The following is a 15,243-nucleotide window of genomic DNA, read 5'->3' as shown; positions in this document are numbered from 1 at the left end:
AGGATCCGTCAGAACCACAGCGCCATGGCGACCGGTAAACACTCCCGGACGGGGACCCCCCCTCCAGCAACGGCCATATTTGGATCTAAACAAGGATGGCGGAACTCCCAGGCCCAGTGGTGGGCACGAGGCACCAGCAGGCAGGGTTGCCAACTCTCTACCTGCTCCTGCTCTTATGCTTTTACAGGAAACCTGGCATATCGAAATTAAACTGATGAAGATTTCCCCATCTCTTCATTTCCATTGCAGCAAAAGCTTCATCTGCTTAATTTTGGACTGTCAAGCTCTTTTTCAAGGCACAGGAGTCAGGCTAGCAAAAAGGTTGGCAACCCTGCAGGATCCAGTGTGAAGTCCATCCCTGAGCACACATGGAAGGGGACAAAAAGGACCGTGCCTTTCCTCCAAGGGGCAGGAGGAATATTCTGAACATTTGGCCCCCCGGGTCTTCAAAGGGAGACTTCTTCACACAGGTGTTACAGGGCATGAGGGAGGCGCCCACTAAATGTGGGTAATAGAGCTGCTGAGGAGCAGAAGGCTTGGCAGAGGAGGTGTGTGTGTGTCAATTGGGGTCCAGGCAAGGAACCTCCTTCCTTCAGGTCAGAGCAGGGCTTCATTCCCAGTCATTGTGGCCACTAAGCCAAGCGCAGCAGATGGCCGGCAGGTCTCACGTCCTGCTAGGATCTTCACAAGCCCACTGGCTTGGCGCCATGATCACCTTCCGGCCCCTGGGAGGAGAGAAGCCAAAACTGGGTCAGGCACTTTTCAGGGCAATCAGACACACACACACACACACACACACACACACACACACACACAGTGCTGCCATGTTCTCATCCAGGGGATCCATCTTTTGCTGCTCGCCACTCTACCAGGAACCTCTGGAACTCACCGCTGCGGCACAGGAGAGCCCCATCCGTCTCCACAGCAATGGTGCCTTGGAGAACCCCCTGCCTTTGTGAATGGGGAAGGGACCAGTGGACCTGCCTGCCCCCTGACCAACCCCAGAGCCAGGAATGAGGCCTCTGAGCATGCTCAGTTGTATCATTTTGTGCCAGAACGATGGGATTTCTTGTAGGAGTGGAATGACACGGGATCATGGGATTTGGGATCATTACTCTGCCGAATGGGGCAGCCAGGTTGGTCTCTGGGTCATCTCGGAGAGACCACATCACTCCTGTATGGAAGGAGCTACACTGGCTGCCGATATGTTTCCCCCAAAACTTCCTCCTTTCCCCTGTAACAGGCTGAGCTCCTTCACTGCGACCACCGAGTGGTTTCTGCCTCTCCGCTGCTGGAGCAATTCCAGCTCCGTGATTTCCTGCTCTCTGCTCTTGACTGACCGGGGTGGGGGTGGGGGTGGCTTCTCTCCTGCGGTCTGCTCCCCTCTTCACTCTCCTAGCTATGTTTCTCAGGAAGACGGTTCCCAGAAGAAGCAGTTTAAGCCAGGCTGCTCGTCTGCAGCGCAGGCATCCCTGGCACTGCTGGCCCGCCTAACCCCACTTTGAAGCCCAGCCTTTAGACAAAGTTGAGGGTGCGAGCGTGCCCTTTACCCCGGCACTGGGATCAGATGGGTGCTTGGGCTGCTTGTTGCCTGCGTGCACACAGAGACGGGTGCCTAGAGCGCCCGTCTCAGAGGAGAGGAGAGCTGATCTTGTGGTAGCAAGCGTGACTTGTCCCCTTAGCTAAGCAGGGTCTGCCTTGGTTTCATTTGAATTGAATTTTGGCCTTGGTTTGTAAGCTTGCCAGGCCTTGCCAAGGCTGTTCTTTCCGGGCACTCGATTGGAAGGTGCAGCTTGCTCCCAGGATCCTGTGCTCAGCAAACCTCATTGGCGGCAAACCTCAAGTGGGCTCCTCTGGAGTGATCCAAGCCAATTGTCTGAGTGAGTGCTTCCAAGCAAGAGGCATTTGCATGGACCTGTAGCAGTGTAGCAGCGTCTCCCTCAGCCAAGAGGTGAGCTTGGGAGTCTGTGGGCACAAACGCTCCAAGGGAGACGAGAAGAAAAGAGGAACTCAGAAATGATGGTATGGTTTTCTCCATGGAACAACCCTCCATGCTGCTCGGAGCTTCTCTCCACCCTTGGCTTCTTGCTAAACTAACCACCTCCCCCCCAAAAAACTTGCATGGGCTCCTAAGGCAGACATTCCAGAATTGCAGCTTCCCCAATCAACTTCCTAGAGATGCCCCAGATGAATTTCTGCCTGGTGCACCTCTACAAGGCACAGTGCTTCCCCTAGCTGTTATGTCGCTTCGTAAATGTCTGGGCAGAAATTCAAGATATATAGCAGTCTCACTAATAGTAAGAATAAGAATGCAAATAAGAATAAGAACAATAAACTGTACTTATTAAGATAAAACAAACAAAAAATTAAATCATAACAGATCAAAAAGGGGGGAGGGGTGAAGGAAATACAAAATACAATACAGAACCATTTCAAAGTCATTGTTAAAATCAATCATGTAATATGATATGATATGGTATGATATGTATTCTTAAAAACATATAATACTTCCAGGCAGCTATTCTCCTAGCTTTAGGAGCATTAAAAAGAAAAGGAAGCAAATGGGCGATCAGACAAACTCCTCCTTTTCATGGAAGTACTCGAAGACAAGGCCATCTGAAGAGAAGAGAAGAGAGGAGAAGAGAAGAGAAGAGAAGAGAGGAGAGGAGAGGAGAGGAGAGGAGAGGAGAGGAGAGGAGAGGAGAAGAGAAGAGAAGAGAAGAGAAGAGAAGAGAAGAGAAGAGAAGAGAAGAGACGTAATATTCTGATGTTAATTGATTTAGGTAAGGAGGGACTTATACATATTGAACAAATGGAGGAGGGTCTAATGGGTCACTTTTTGCCTTGGGGTTCCCCAAGCAGAAGGCAAGCATGGCTTCCAGACCTCACAGTTTTGCTGCAAGGTCTTTGCCTGCAAGAACCATTTTTACCCCTGTGAGAGGGGTTGAGAGTTTGTGACATGTCCACTTGGGAGTCCTGCCACAGACAGTCCTCCATAATTTCCTGGCAGAGATCAAAGAGCAGAAGAGAGTTGGTCAGTACCCATGGACTTCATTGGAATAGCACCAGCCTCAAACACACACTTTTGGCAGTCAGGTTTTGACTGAGCCTGCGCTTGGTCATCCTACTCCATTCTCTGCCACATCTCACTCTCCAGTACGGCGTCCACAGCCTTGTCTTTTTCATACGACAGCATCTCACTTTCCCAGGACTTGGCATCCTTAATACCGTCAATAACGGACGTCAAGAATTCAGCCCAGCAGAGGATGACCTGAATATTAGAAGCACTGAACTGTTAGTGATGGAAGGACTCTCCATTCCTTCCTGGAAATTTAGCGGGCACCCTTACTTGGTGGGCTGCTCTCAGGTCCTTTCTGGGGACCCCACCCCCTCCATGGAATATTCAGCTTCTGCCTCTCAGGGAGAATGCAGAAGTGGGAAAGGGATCAGAGCAGAGAGTGGGTGCTTCCAGATCCCGTATGGGGCAAATGCCTCTCAGAGAAATGTCCTGGGCTCTAGGGAGGAAGGCCCTTTTCTGAATGGATCCCTACCTCAGCTCTTTCCATTTTCTCCACTCCAGTTGTCAGATCTGGAAGGGAAGAAGAGTCGGGGGTGGGTGGGTTTAAGGAGTTTGATTCCCATTTGGAATTTAAAAACGGGGATTCCCTTTCTTGGAATTAAGGCGGGCTACCAGTTCTAGGTTACAGCCCAAGTCAGCCAGCCTATATGAATAATGAGAGATTAGCATCTCCCAAAGGGAAGCGACTGCTCACCAAAGGCCTTTTCATTCGGACCCACAAGTCTGCCAGGTTCCCAAGCACTAGCTCTCTCACCTTCCCCAAAGAGTCAGCCCCAGTCCCAACCTGGGGCACCTCCTCATCGATGGTGACTCTGGATACTGCCGGGGAGCCCCCTGTGGGAGTTGGAGGTGGTGCTGGAGTAGGCTCAACGCGGTGTTTCCGTTTAAAGAACCTCCCTCTGGGGGGCTTGCCCTTGGCGGAGTCACTGGTGGGGGAGGTCTTAAACAGCCGCCTGCAGCAACGGCAGACTCTTCGCAGCCTAGAAGAGAGCAGGGAGAAAGTGAGAAAGCGACCCTTAAGCAGACTTTGGCAGGAGAGGGGGCCAATGGGGCAGTGAAGGAGTGCAGAACAGAAGGAGGGCAGCAATACAGGTTGCCGAATAGGCTTCCAGGTGGTGCACCGTCCTCCTTCTGGCTGAGGAATTGGGTCGAGACAGCTGCCCCAACATCCTTGGGATAGCTCCACCCCCAAACACACACTTTGGACTGAGCCCACACTAGGGCATTCCCTTTCATTCTCTGCTGCATCTCACTCACCAGTACGGCTTCCACGGCCTCGGCCTCATCATAGGACAGGAGTTGACCACCCAGCGACCTGACGTCTTTAACATCCTCAATTATGGCGGACAAAAACTGGATCCAGCTGAAGATGACCTGAAAATTAGAAGCACTGAACTGTTAGTGATGGAAGGACTCTTTGTGCCTTCCTGGAAATGGAGCGGGCACCCTTACTTGCTGGGCTGCATTCAAGTCCTTTCTGGGGACACCACCCGCTCCATGGAATATTCTGCAACTGCTGCTTCTCTGGGAGACTGCAGAACTGGGAAAAGGATCCGAGCAGAGAGTGGGTGCTCCCAAATCCCGGATGGAAGAAATGCCTCTCACACAGATGTCTTGAGCTCTGTGGAGGAAGGCCCTCTACTCAATGGTTCCCTACTTCAGCTCTGTCCACTTCCTCCAGGACAGTTGTCAGACCTGGAAGGAAAGAAGAATGGGAAGGGAGGGAGGATTCAGGACTTGATTTCCCATGAGGAATTAACCAACGGGAATTCCCTTTGTTGGAATTCAGGCTGGCTTCCGGGCTCCCAAGCACCAGCTGGCTCACCTTCCCCAAAGAGTCAGCCCCAGTCCCAACCATTCGCCAGGAGCCTGGGGCACCTCATCACCGATGGTGACTCCGGAGACGGCTGGGGTGCCCCCTGAGGGAGTTCGAGGTGGCGCTGGAGTGGGCTCAATACAATTGGTTAGTCACCAGAACCTCCCTCTGGGTGGCTTACCCTTGCTAGAGTCACTGGTGGTGGAGGATTTAAAGATCTGCCTACAGCAAAGGCAGACGCTTCACAACCTAGCAGGGAGAAGGTGAGAATGCGACCCTTAAGCAAACATTGGCAGGAGAGGGGGCCAATGGGGCAAGGAAGGAGTGCAGAACAGAAGGAGGGGCAGCAATACAGGTAGCCCAATAGGCTTCCAGGTGGTCCACCGTCCTCCTTCTGGCTGAGGAATTGGGTCGAGACAGCTGCCCCAACGCTTTGGGGCAGAGACCTTTGACATATGGGGTGCAGTTCTGGTCAGCCCAGCTCAGCCAGATTATGTTAGAGCTGGCAAAGTTGCAGAGAAGAACCATGAACGAGCTCAGGGGTGAATGGAAACCATGTAACCATTAGGCAGTCCTGTTTTCAGGCACTACATGACACTTCCTAGCTGGACCAGGCCTGTGAGGGGCCCGTGCCCAGGTTCACTTTTAAAACGAAGCAACTACAGTCATGCACACAGAATCACGTACCAATGTTCAGACACCTGCACACATGTACTACCAACTGTCTGAATGGGGCTTTCATTGCTCTTACCTTCAAGATGCTGATTAAGTTCCAGACAGAGGGGGCCTCCTCCAGCAAAGCCCTGATCATCCTCTGGAGCGCCTCAATGTTCTCGTTCTAGGGGGGGGAGAAAAGATCAGACATGAGTGTATGAGTGACAACCGGTCTTGAGAATGCAACATTGGAAAAGCACTCATGCTTATCATGGTATTGTGTTTGATTCCAGTTGGGCCAAGAAACCACCAGGACATATGGAAGTGGGAAAGGGTGCTAACAATTAACCTGGAAGAAGAGCTTATACATTAAATCTCAGAAAAGTAAGAAACCACCTGTGCAGGGAGTCACACCATTTCAAACTTGGTCATTCTTTTGGAACTCTCCCGTTCAGTGTGGGCTCAAAGATTCACTTTCCAAAGTGTTTTGGTAAGCAGTTCAAACACCTTGAACCAGTTTAGTTACATTTCCTACAGGATAATATCCAAACTCTTTAGTTTGCCATGTAACTCTAGAAAAAGACAACCATGGGACTTGACTTGAGAAGAAAGCATCATGCCAGTCTTTCTGAATGAAAGCAATGATGGAATTATGGAACGCCATCTTCTGAACTGGTTACCACTACAGGGCTTTGCTTCGGGTTCCAGTTGGGGCCAACCAGGAGATTTTCAGTTGACACTGAATTCTCCCTTCATCATAGAACATATTATGACAAAGCAAAACTGGGGCATCCTTACATAGAAAAGATTCTGAAGTGGTCTCAAATGAGACAAGTAGCCCGGGAGTGGAAGCAGCAGGAGTTTGTGGCACAGGAGGAAAAAAGCTCAATAAGTATATCCCTGCGTCCCTGGGTCCAGCTGGTTGACTCTGGACACGGCCACGTGCAGGACTGCTGCTATTAGATTAATTGGCAGAGCTGGCACCTTGCTGACATTGGGAAGGAAAAGGCTGACCAATGGGAAGACTAGTCCTCCCAGAAAACCAACTGAGAGACTAGCTCTCACCAGATGTAATTTTCTCTGGCTCAGTAGGGCAATGGACTGAAATGACCCTGACACAATTAAAAAGAAATCATTAAAAACCACCTGATTTCCCAATTGCTCTGTGGGTTGGGTGGTGGGTAGTACCCATCATGCTCAACCCGCTCTGGTGCCCCCAGAAGCCAGTTATTTTTTTATTTTTTTGAAACATTTAATCTACCGCCCACTCTGAAGACTCCGGGCAGTGCACAAAAACATGCAAACAAGGCAACATTAAAAATCACGTTCTAAATTAAAAACTCAAGTAACTAACAAAAAACAAGTATTTAAAGTACAGGGCAAAAGTCTGGTGAAAAAGAAAAGTCTTCAATAGAGATTTGAAGATCAGTAAGGAAGAGGCTAGACGGATCTGAAGGGGAAGAGTGTTCCAAAGAAGTGGGGCAGCAACCGAAAAGGCCCTTTCCGAGGTCCTAGAGCCCCGAACCACTCGGAAATCAGGGACCGACGAAAGGGCCATCTGAGACGATCTAACCGGAAGGGATGTAACTGGAAAGGGAGAGGCGGGTCTGTAGGTAGACAGGCGCCAAGCCCTGCAAGGCTTTCAAGGTCAGAACCAGGACCTTAAATTGAACTCGGAAGCCAATAGGGAACCAGTGCAATGACTGCAGGAGAGGTGTTACCCATCATATTTTCTGGCACCCATGGGAAGGCGAGCTGCTTCATTCTGGACCCGCTGTAGCTTCCTGATCGTCCTCAAAGGGAACCCTAGATAGAGAGCTCATCACGGCAATCACCAAGAAATATTAGACACATAGAGCTGAGCTGCCACTGTCCCTTTCTCTCCACAACACCATCTCACACACAGTCTGCCAAACCAGAGCTCTAGGAAGGTAGGCAGGCAGGCAGGCAGGCAGGCAGGCAGGAAGGAAGGAAGGAAGGAAGCCGAGTACTGCTTTTGTCAATCTGAGATCCAGCAAAACCAGGTTGTTATACTGACAAGAGAAAAGCATTACACTCAGTGCAGAGAAAAGGACATTACAGAATCAAACCTCCGTGCCTCTCCTGAGGCACAGCATGGAGCAGAAAACCCCCCAACCAAACCATTCCGCAGAAGAAGGTCAGAGTTCCACTGGGTAGGAATCTCCTGAGGGATCAGGTGTTCAGGTAGGTCCAGCTCAAGCTGCCTCTCCTTCAGCATGCACTGAGCCTTTTCACCCCGGTGGAAATGGCCGGCTATCTTGTGGCGATTCTCCACAAGAGCGCCATGGGAGCAGCAGGGTCCCGTAGCCAGGGTGTGTCCCAGGCTGTACATTGAGGCTAGCTATGGGCCCTAGCAGGGCCTGTGTGGTGGGAGCCCCCTATTGCAAGTGCCCTTCGAATCCTAGAGGCTTGGGAGCAGCAGCAGCTGCTGCTGCTAGCCGAGGGCACGCCAGACCCATTGCTGCCAGCAGGAGAATGGACCCCCAGGTGAAAGGGGTCGCAGGTGCAGCACCACCACCATCGTCCCAAGACGCTTGGGGTCCTTTCCCCTGCTGACCCATGTAGGTGCAGACAGTACCTACTACCCAGTACTACCCAGTACCTGCTACCCAGTAGGTGCAGACAGCATGTCTATGGTCACTAAGGCACAACTTGAAGTGATCCCACACCAGGCTGCCACCATGCTCACCGGTCTGTGGGTGGTGAGGCTGCTGGTTCCTTCGGGAACTAAACCATCACAACTGGAGACTCGCATTGCTAAGGGGGATTGGGGGCATGGTGAGACCGATCTCCAAGCGCGACCACTCTGGTTGGGCTAGCAGCCAAAGCAGTCGGCACCTCCTCCACAACATGTATTCAACATCAGTCAGTCCCTGCTCATACCTTTGGCTTGTTCACACAGAGAGATGCAGCAAGTTCTCATCATCACTGGCGAGAAGCAAGCAGCCTGGCCTCTGTTGGAGGGTTTCCTTGTCTCAGGTTCAGGATTACATGTCAAAAGGATCTTCACTTTCAAAGAGTGTTCTAATCGGAGGCACCTTCAGCATGTTCCAGGTCAAGATGCAAGTGCCTTACAGTTCTGTGTCCCCCTTGTGAGGAACAAGCAGGGCTGGTGCTACCGTTAGGCCAACTAGGCAGCAGAGTGCAGACCCCAGACCTCAGGGGGTTGCGGAGTGTCGAGTGTCAATGTGTTTGCCTAGGGCGCAAAAGAGTCTGGCACCGACCCTGGGAACAAGTGCACCAACATCCTACTGTGGGTTTTTTCTGCTAGTTAGATTGTCTTCAACATATTCCAAAGCCCAGCTTTCTAGGCCATATGGAAGTTTTGATGCTGTCCATGAGATGTATTTGATATTACGAGAGGGAGGGAGGGAGGGAGGGAGGGAGAGAGAAAGCTCTTCATTTGTCTCTGCTCAGGAGACTTCCGTGCTCCTTTTGAAATTGAACGTACTGTAAGGAAGTTGCTATTATCAGCTCTGCTGTGGAAAACAAAACTACACTTCTCTTGAAGATGTGACCACATTTGTTACCACATGAGAAACAACAGACGGATCAGGAAGAGGTGTCAATCCAGCAGAGAGCAGCATGTCTTGACACCATGCAGAACTCAGTAGCGAGAATCCCAAGGAAGAGATCCTTTTATACTGGAATCCTCAACTTCAGTTAGAAACTGTTGTTACAAGCAAAGAAGTGTGTACTGTCCCTCTCCTTGATCTGCCTGACAGCCTTGAGGTGCGTCAGGGAGATGAAAGAGAAGACCATGAATGGTTTTGTGCAAGTGCCATCCGCAGTTACATGCAAGAAGCCCATGTGCAAGCCTGTGCTGCCAAAGAGCAGAGCGGAGGGGAGGGCCAGCAGACCCACACACCTTTCTCCTCCCCCTGGTAGGCATGCTGGTCTATGCAAGTCTCTGTGCTTCTCACTCTGGTGGATGGCACCTAGCAGCCAATGCTTCACCGCACCTCGCTGAAGATAGAGTTCAGGATGAATGTGGCAGGAGCTGGTCACCCCCGGACCAAGTTTGTCATCTCCAAAGCCACAAATTCTTCAACACAGCAACACACTCTTGCTTTTTCTGTGCAATTCTCCATTCGGTCTAGAGAACCCGTGCTATCTGAGAGCTTCCTTTAGAGCAAGGTATGACCTGCTCCCGTCGGCTGTGCAGGCTTAGAGAATAAAGAGTATACCTAGGGAAGATAGAATCTGCCCTTGTGGTTAGAGGGAGATTGAAACCATCCAACATGTATTGCCCCCTGGTCTGTTTTACAGAGAGTTAAGACCCTCCCTGATATCTCCTTGTCTGGCACCCTTTCCAGGATGCTCAGGAGATTTTTGAGTCTCTTAGGGCCAGCAACAACATGCCTCCTGGCCATGAAGGAGGAGGATCCATGGAGAACAGGGCTTGCCTGTAAAGCAGAACCCTTTATAGCCCTCCCAGAGATGGTGATATGAAAGGAAGCCCCTTCATTCATTCCCTGGGCCTGCTTTGGATCTTCTTTACAGATATCATGGGAGCATTGTGGAATTAAAAGGGCATGGCTGAAGTTGTCCTCAGGTTGAATTCAAACCCAGTTATCCATGGATCCTGTATCTGCGGACCCCTAGGGGCATTGGGAGTAGAGGCCGTGAGTGGGGGTCTCCCTCCACTATTCTACCTGCCTCTACTCTATGACCCCTGATCTGACTCTTCCGCACTTCCTGTGCTGATGAGTCTCAATCCTTCCTTTCCCGATCAATCAGGGCGGCTGGAAGGAAGGGCACGGCCCGCTCCTCACCCGTTAAATGTGTTGAAAGTTGCTCTTTATGGAAGGAGCGGAGGCAGCAGTGCCCGGGCTGATGCCTTGCCTGCACAAGCTCCAAGCGATGTGCTTGCATGATGGCCAGTTTGAAGAACTACTCCGAGAGAGAGAAAATAAGATTCCAGGATCAGAGTTCCAGTATCGATTGATTGATTTTATTGAATGTATTTATGTACCACCCGAAACGTATGTCTCTGGGAGGTTTACAATAAACAGTACACATGAAAGAAAAATAAAACATGAAAATCGTTTATTGTCCTTGCTTGGTGTCAAAATGTGAAAGACACCAATTTTTGTATGATACTGAAAACAAAATCCCGCAATTAATACATCCTTTCTTGGCTCTGTTGGGCAAAATGAAGAAAGCATCTCAAAAGGGAAAAGCTCTTCTGGCCATGACTTCCTGATGGGGGAAAGAAGGGCTGGATAAGGGCCGCTTCTTGGCCATGCTGGTGATGGACTTCCTGGCCCCTGCTCAGCGGTCGCTGCAGCGGTGCTGGCGAGAGGGAAGACAGGGAATGTGGTGGCACTCACGGCAGGAATCAGCTGGACCTGCTCGGCTGCTGGACAGTGGAGCGCCACAGGATAGATCCAGCCCACGGACCCTGAGTTGGACATCCCTGTTCGAGGTTGTTGTGTCTTATAGACAGGTCAGTAGAGTTGAATGACGTCTTCCCTTTCATCTATGGGCCAGATCCCATTGGGCTGTACATTGGGTAGTGAGGTCTTGCAGTCTCATGCCTTCACAGGTATCTTCCATGGTTGACTTCGATGTACTGGAGGGCTTCACACGGTACACGTACCCTGAGTTGTATGAACTCGGTCCAACAGAGTGTGGATTTGGAAAACAGGGACCTATGTAACATAAAGGGGAGGAGGGTTAACGCAATGCAGTTTTTAAAAAAGCCTTGCCATGAACTGGAGCACAACTTCTTATGATGCTGTTATTTGGAAGAACTGCATGCAGACAGCACTGTGTGTGCTGTCAGCCTCAATTCTGTGTGTGCACCGACAGCCTAAATTCTGCCACAGGCAAGGTTGAGTTCTGCGATGGGATAACTGGTGCAAATTAAACCACTTCCCATTATTTCTCTCACTTTGAACAAAACTATTGTGCTTCTGTTGACTATAGGGATGGAAAGGGAAGGGTACACAGCCATGAAGTTGTGGCCTCTGGACACTGGAAATCAACAACAACAACAACAACAAATATTTCTATACCACTTTCAACAAATGTTTCCAAAGAGGTTTACATAGAGAAATCATATATAAATGAGATGGATCCCTGTCCCCAAAGGGCTGACAATCTAAAAAGAAACCTAAGAGTCACTGGAGGTGCTGTGCTGGGGGTGGATAGGGCCAGTTACTCTCCCCCTGCTAAATGAAGAGAATCACCATGTTAAAAAGGTGCCTCTTTGCCCCGTTAGCAGGGTCCTTCAGCATTCAAGGTCCAGGGGTCCTTCAACAGTATCAACATCCTCTTAAGAACCATTTGCGTACCTTTCTAAAATCACAGTGCCTAGACATTGGCTTTTTGTTTCAAAGAGGGACAGAAAGCTGAGACTCAAGAAGCAGAATTCTGTAAGCGGATTCTGAAGACATTTTGGCACTTAAAAAATGCTGAAAATGGTCCCAATAACTACACAGCTCTGAACAACATTCTTCTGCCATCCATCCTCTTGCAGTCAAAGCTCCACATGATTGACCCTTCCAAGAGAATTAACACCTCTTTGGGAATATCCTTTTTTGTATGTATGAGGGCAAGTTGGGTTCCAGCATTTTTCAAAAATGGTAGGGCATGCTATTCAGTTTAGCCCTCCCTTTCTTGGCTCCAGGTGCTGAAAGAGCTTCAGGTACTCCGAGGGAGACAGAGGCCTGGGATCTCCAATTGGATCTGAAGGTGTGGAACCCCATGCGATGTCCAGAGCTGTTTCAGCATCTTCCTCTGAGGCGGATTCTTCAGTTCAGGAATTTGGTGGTAGAGGGTCAAGGTCCGGCTGCTTAGGTGGTTGAGTTCTTTGGTCTCTTGACTGAGACCAAGACCGGCAGTGCTGAGGAGAATGTGATCGGGACCGAGCGTCTGGATGGTCCAATCTCCCCGGATATTGGTTTCGATGTGGAGCCCAAGAGCAAGGGTGAAGATAGCGTCCTCTATCACCAATGCCAGATCTGTCGTCGAAGAAGTTAGTGGAACGATCAGGCATGATCAGATGGAGAGTAGTCTCAGTGTCGAGGTTCTCAGTAGCAATATGCCAAATCCTATGGGATAGTGTTTTGGAGAGTACAGATGGTGAGGGGATTCCCTGTGGCCCGGAGAGCGTTGGTATCACGTAGGGTCTCTTCTAGATCATTGGTATCGTGCAGGAGATTCTTTTCAGTCCGGAGGTGGCCGGTCTTGAGAAGATCAGCTAGTGTTGATGGTATCATGTTCCATATGTGCTTTGTCGATGTCACCTTCAGGATTGGAGGGTGATCTTGGTGTGACTTCTCTGGGGTCTCCCTTGTTGGGAGTGGAGCGGTCTCTCGAGTCTATGTTGGGATGGTAATGATCCCTGTCTTGGCCTGGAAGTCACTGTGCAGACTTAAGGTTTGTAGATACCCAAGTCAGCTTTTTTGGAATCAGAGCTGATGACCGAGACTTTTTTGTGGACTTTAGGCAGTAGAGATATCAGGGTGGGAGTGACGAGCTTCACGGGCCACACTCTATTGGCAGCACAGTGTAGTGTGTGCATTGGCTGAGGAATCTTTTCATTCGTAGTTGGTGAAAAATGCTGAGAATAGAAAGAAATAGAGAAACACTTGATTTAGTTAGGATGCACATTCCAAAGTCCTGGGGAACCCTAGAAAAGGCTGGGTTTTGGGTCAGCACCAGCTGAACCAGTGGCAACTGCAACCAAACCTCCCCAGATGATCTGAATAGGCAGCAGCAGGGTTCATGAAGAAGGTAGCATTTCCTTTAATATCTTGGGCCCAAGCCCCAGAGACCGGCCTGGCTGCTGTATTCTACATACATTCAGCATACTACAGACAAAAACTGCCCAAAGTACAGTGCATGGCACTAGTGCAGAATGTCACTAGCATATGCGCCACTGTTTCCAGCTGGTCTATCTCCAGGAATGGACGTAGCTGGCGTATCAGCCTAAGCTGATAGAAAGCCCTCCTGGCCACTGCCTCAAGCTGAGAGACCAGGAAGAGGCTTGGGTCCAGAAGTACTCCCAGACTACATACGGGCTCTTTCTGGGAGAGTGTAACTCCATCCAAAACAGGCAGATCTAAGCCACTTCCTATGTCCCCAACATGCGTACCTTTGTCTTCCTTGGATTGAGCCTCAGTTTGTTCTCCCTCATCCGGCTCATCACGGACTCCAGGTAAGTCCTTCGGGAAGTTAGGCCATTACCTAATGAAGTTGAGATGGAGAAAGAGGTTTGTGTGTCAGTATATGGATAACACCCTGCTCCAAATCCCGGACGATTTCCCTGCACCGTTCCATGTAGATATTAAAAAGCATTGGAGATAGAATGGAGCCCTGTGCAACCCCATACAATAGCTCTCCTTTGGAAGAGCAACAATCTCCAAGAAACAGCATCTGGGACCTATATGAGAAGTAGGAGTGGAGTCACTGCAAAGTGGTGCCTCTCACTCCCTACCCCTCTCCCTACCCCTTCAGGCGCTCCAGGAGGTGCCATGATCCACTGATATCAAAAGGATCGGCTGAGACATCCACAAGGATCCACAGGCTCACACTCCCCCTGTCAATTCCCAATTGGAGATCATCCAACAGGCCAACCAAGTCCTTCTCAACCCCATAGCCCACCCGGAAGCCATTTTGAAATGGGCCCAGATCATCTCCTTCTTCCAAGACTCCTGGAGCTGAGATGGCACTACCCTCTCAATCCCCTTGCCCTACCATGGGAGGTTGGAGACAGGCCTAGAATGGGATCCAATGCAGGTTTCTTCAACAGTGGTCTAATCATGGCCTTCCTGAGGCAAGGAGGCATCCTGCCCTTCCTCAGAGAAGCATTAATGATGCTTCCAAGACCTAATCCCATCACCTCCTTGCTAGATGGTATAAGCCATGTTGGGCAAGGATCAAGAAAACAGGTTGTCAAGTGAAGTCTCCCAAGCAGCTTGTCCACATCCTCCGTGCTCACAAATGGAAAATGATCCAATTTCACTGTGCAAGAGGAGCTGCCGGACACCTCCACAGTAGGCTCTGCACTACCTGTAGAGTCTGTTCCATTGGATGAAGAGAGTTTTTATCTGCAAACATCTCTTTAAAATGTCAAAGTGGGTAACTGATGGATCCAAATACTCATTCAAGGGAGGAGGGTCATGTACTAACCCTTTCACAACCCGAGACAACTCTGCTGAACGTGAGCTTGCAGAAGCAATGCGGGCAGAAAAGAACTGCTTCTTTGTGGCACGCATGTGATTGATGGATGGAGTGCTGTCAAGTCGGTGTCAACTCTTAGCGACCACATCATTTTGATAATGGAAAGGCAAAATGTTCATAATAAAAACGATTTTGCCATCCCATGAATTCTTTGCTTTGCATCAATATTGGGTTTCTGTATCATGTACCTTTTTCACATTAGAAGTAATATAGCTTCTCCTGCTAACTTGGCAAAGAGGTACCTTTAACTTGGTGATTCTCTTTATTTAGCGGGGGAGAGTAACTGGCCCTATCCACCCCCAGCACAGTATCTCCAGTGACAGTTGCTGGTGTCTGTCTTATGTTTCTTCTTAGATTGCGAGCCCTTTGGGGACAGGGATCCATCTTATTGATTTATTATTTCTCTGTTTAAACCTCCCTGAGCCATTTTTGGAAGGGCGGTATAGAAATCGAATAAATTATAAAAAATAAATACTTCCAA

General features: G+C 49.8%; 1 protein-coding gene and 1 long non-coding RNA gene across 2 annotated transcripts in view; one reads left to right on the top strand and one right to left on the bottom strand.

The window, feature by feature from the left end:
* The window catches only part of LOC128332509 (uncharacterized), a 160,155-nt gene that overhangs the window by 104,600 nt on the left and 40,312 nt on the right, over positions 1-15,243 (top strand). The gene's annotated exons all lie outside the window — the stretch shown is intronic.
* On the bottom strand, positions 3,145-3,970 carry LOC128332517 (uncharacterized). The gene is made up of 3 exons (XR_008310675.1): positions 3,834-3,970; positions 3,552-3,589; positions 3,145-3,271 (listed from the first exon to the last, which is right to left on the bottom strand). It is a non-coding gene; the product is annotated as an uncharacterized LOC128332517 (long non-coding RNA).

Source organism: Hemicordylus capensis, chromosome 7, assembly GCF_027244095.1.
Source record: "Hemicordylus capensis ecotype Gifberg chromosome 7, rHemCap1.1.pri, whole genome shotgun sequence".
In the NCBI taxonomy this organism is placed as follows: Eukaryota; Metazoa; Chordata; class Lepidosauria; order Squamata; family Cordylidae; genus Hemicordylus; species Hemicordylus capensis.
Note: the sequence above shows the minus strand (reverse complement) of the source record. Positions and strands in the feature narration are given on the sequence as shown.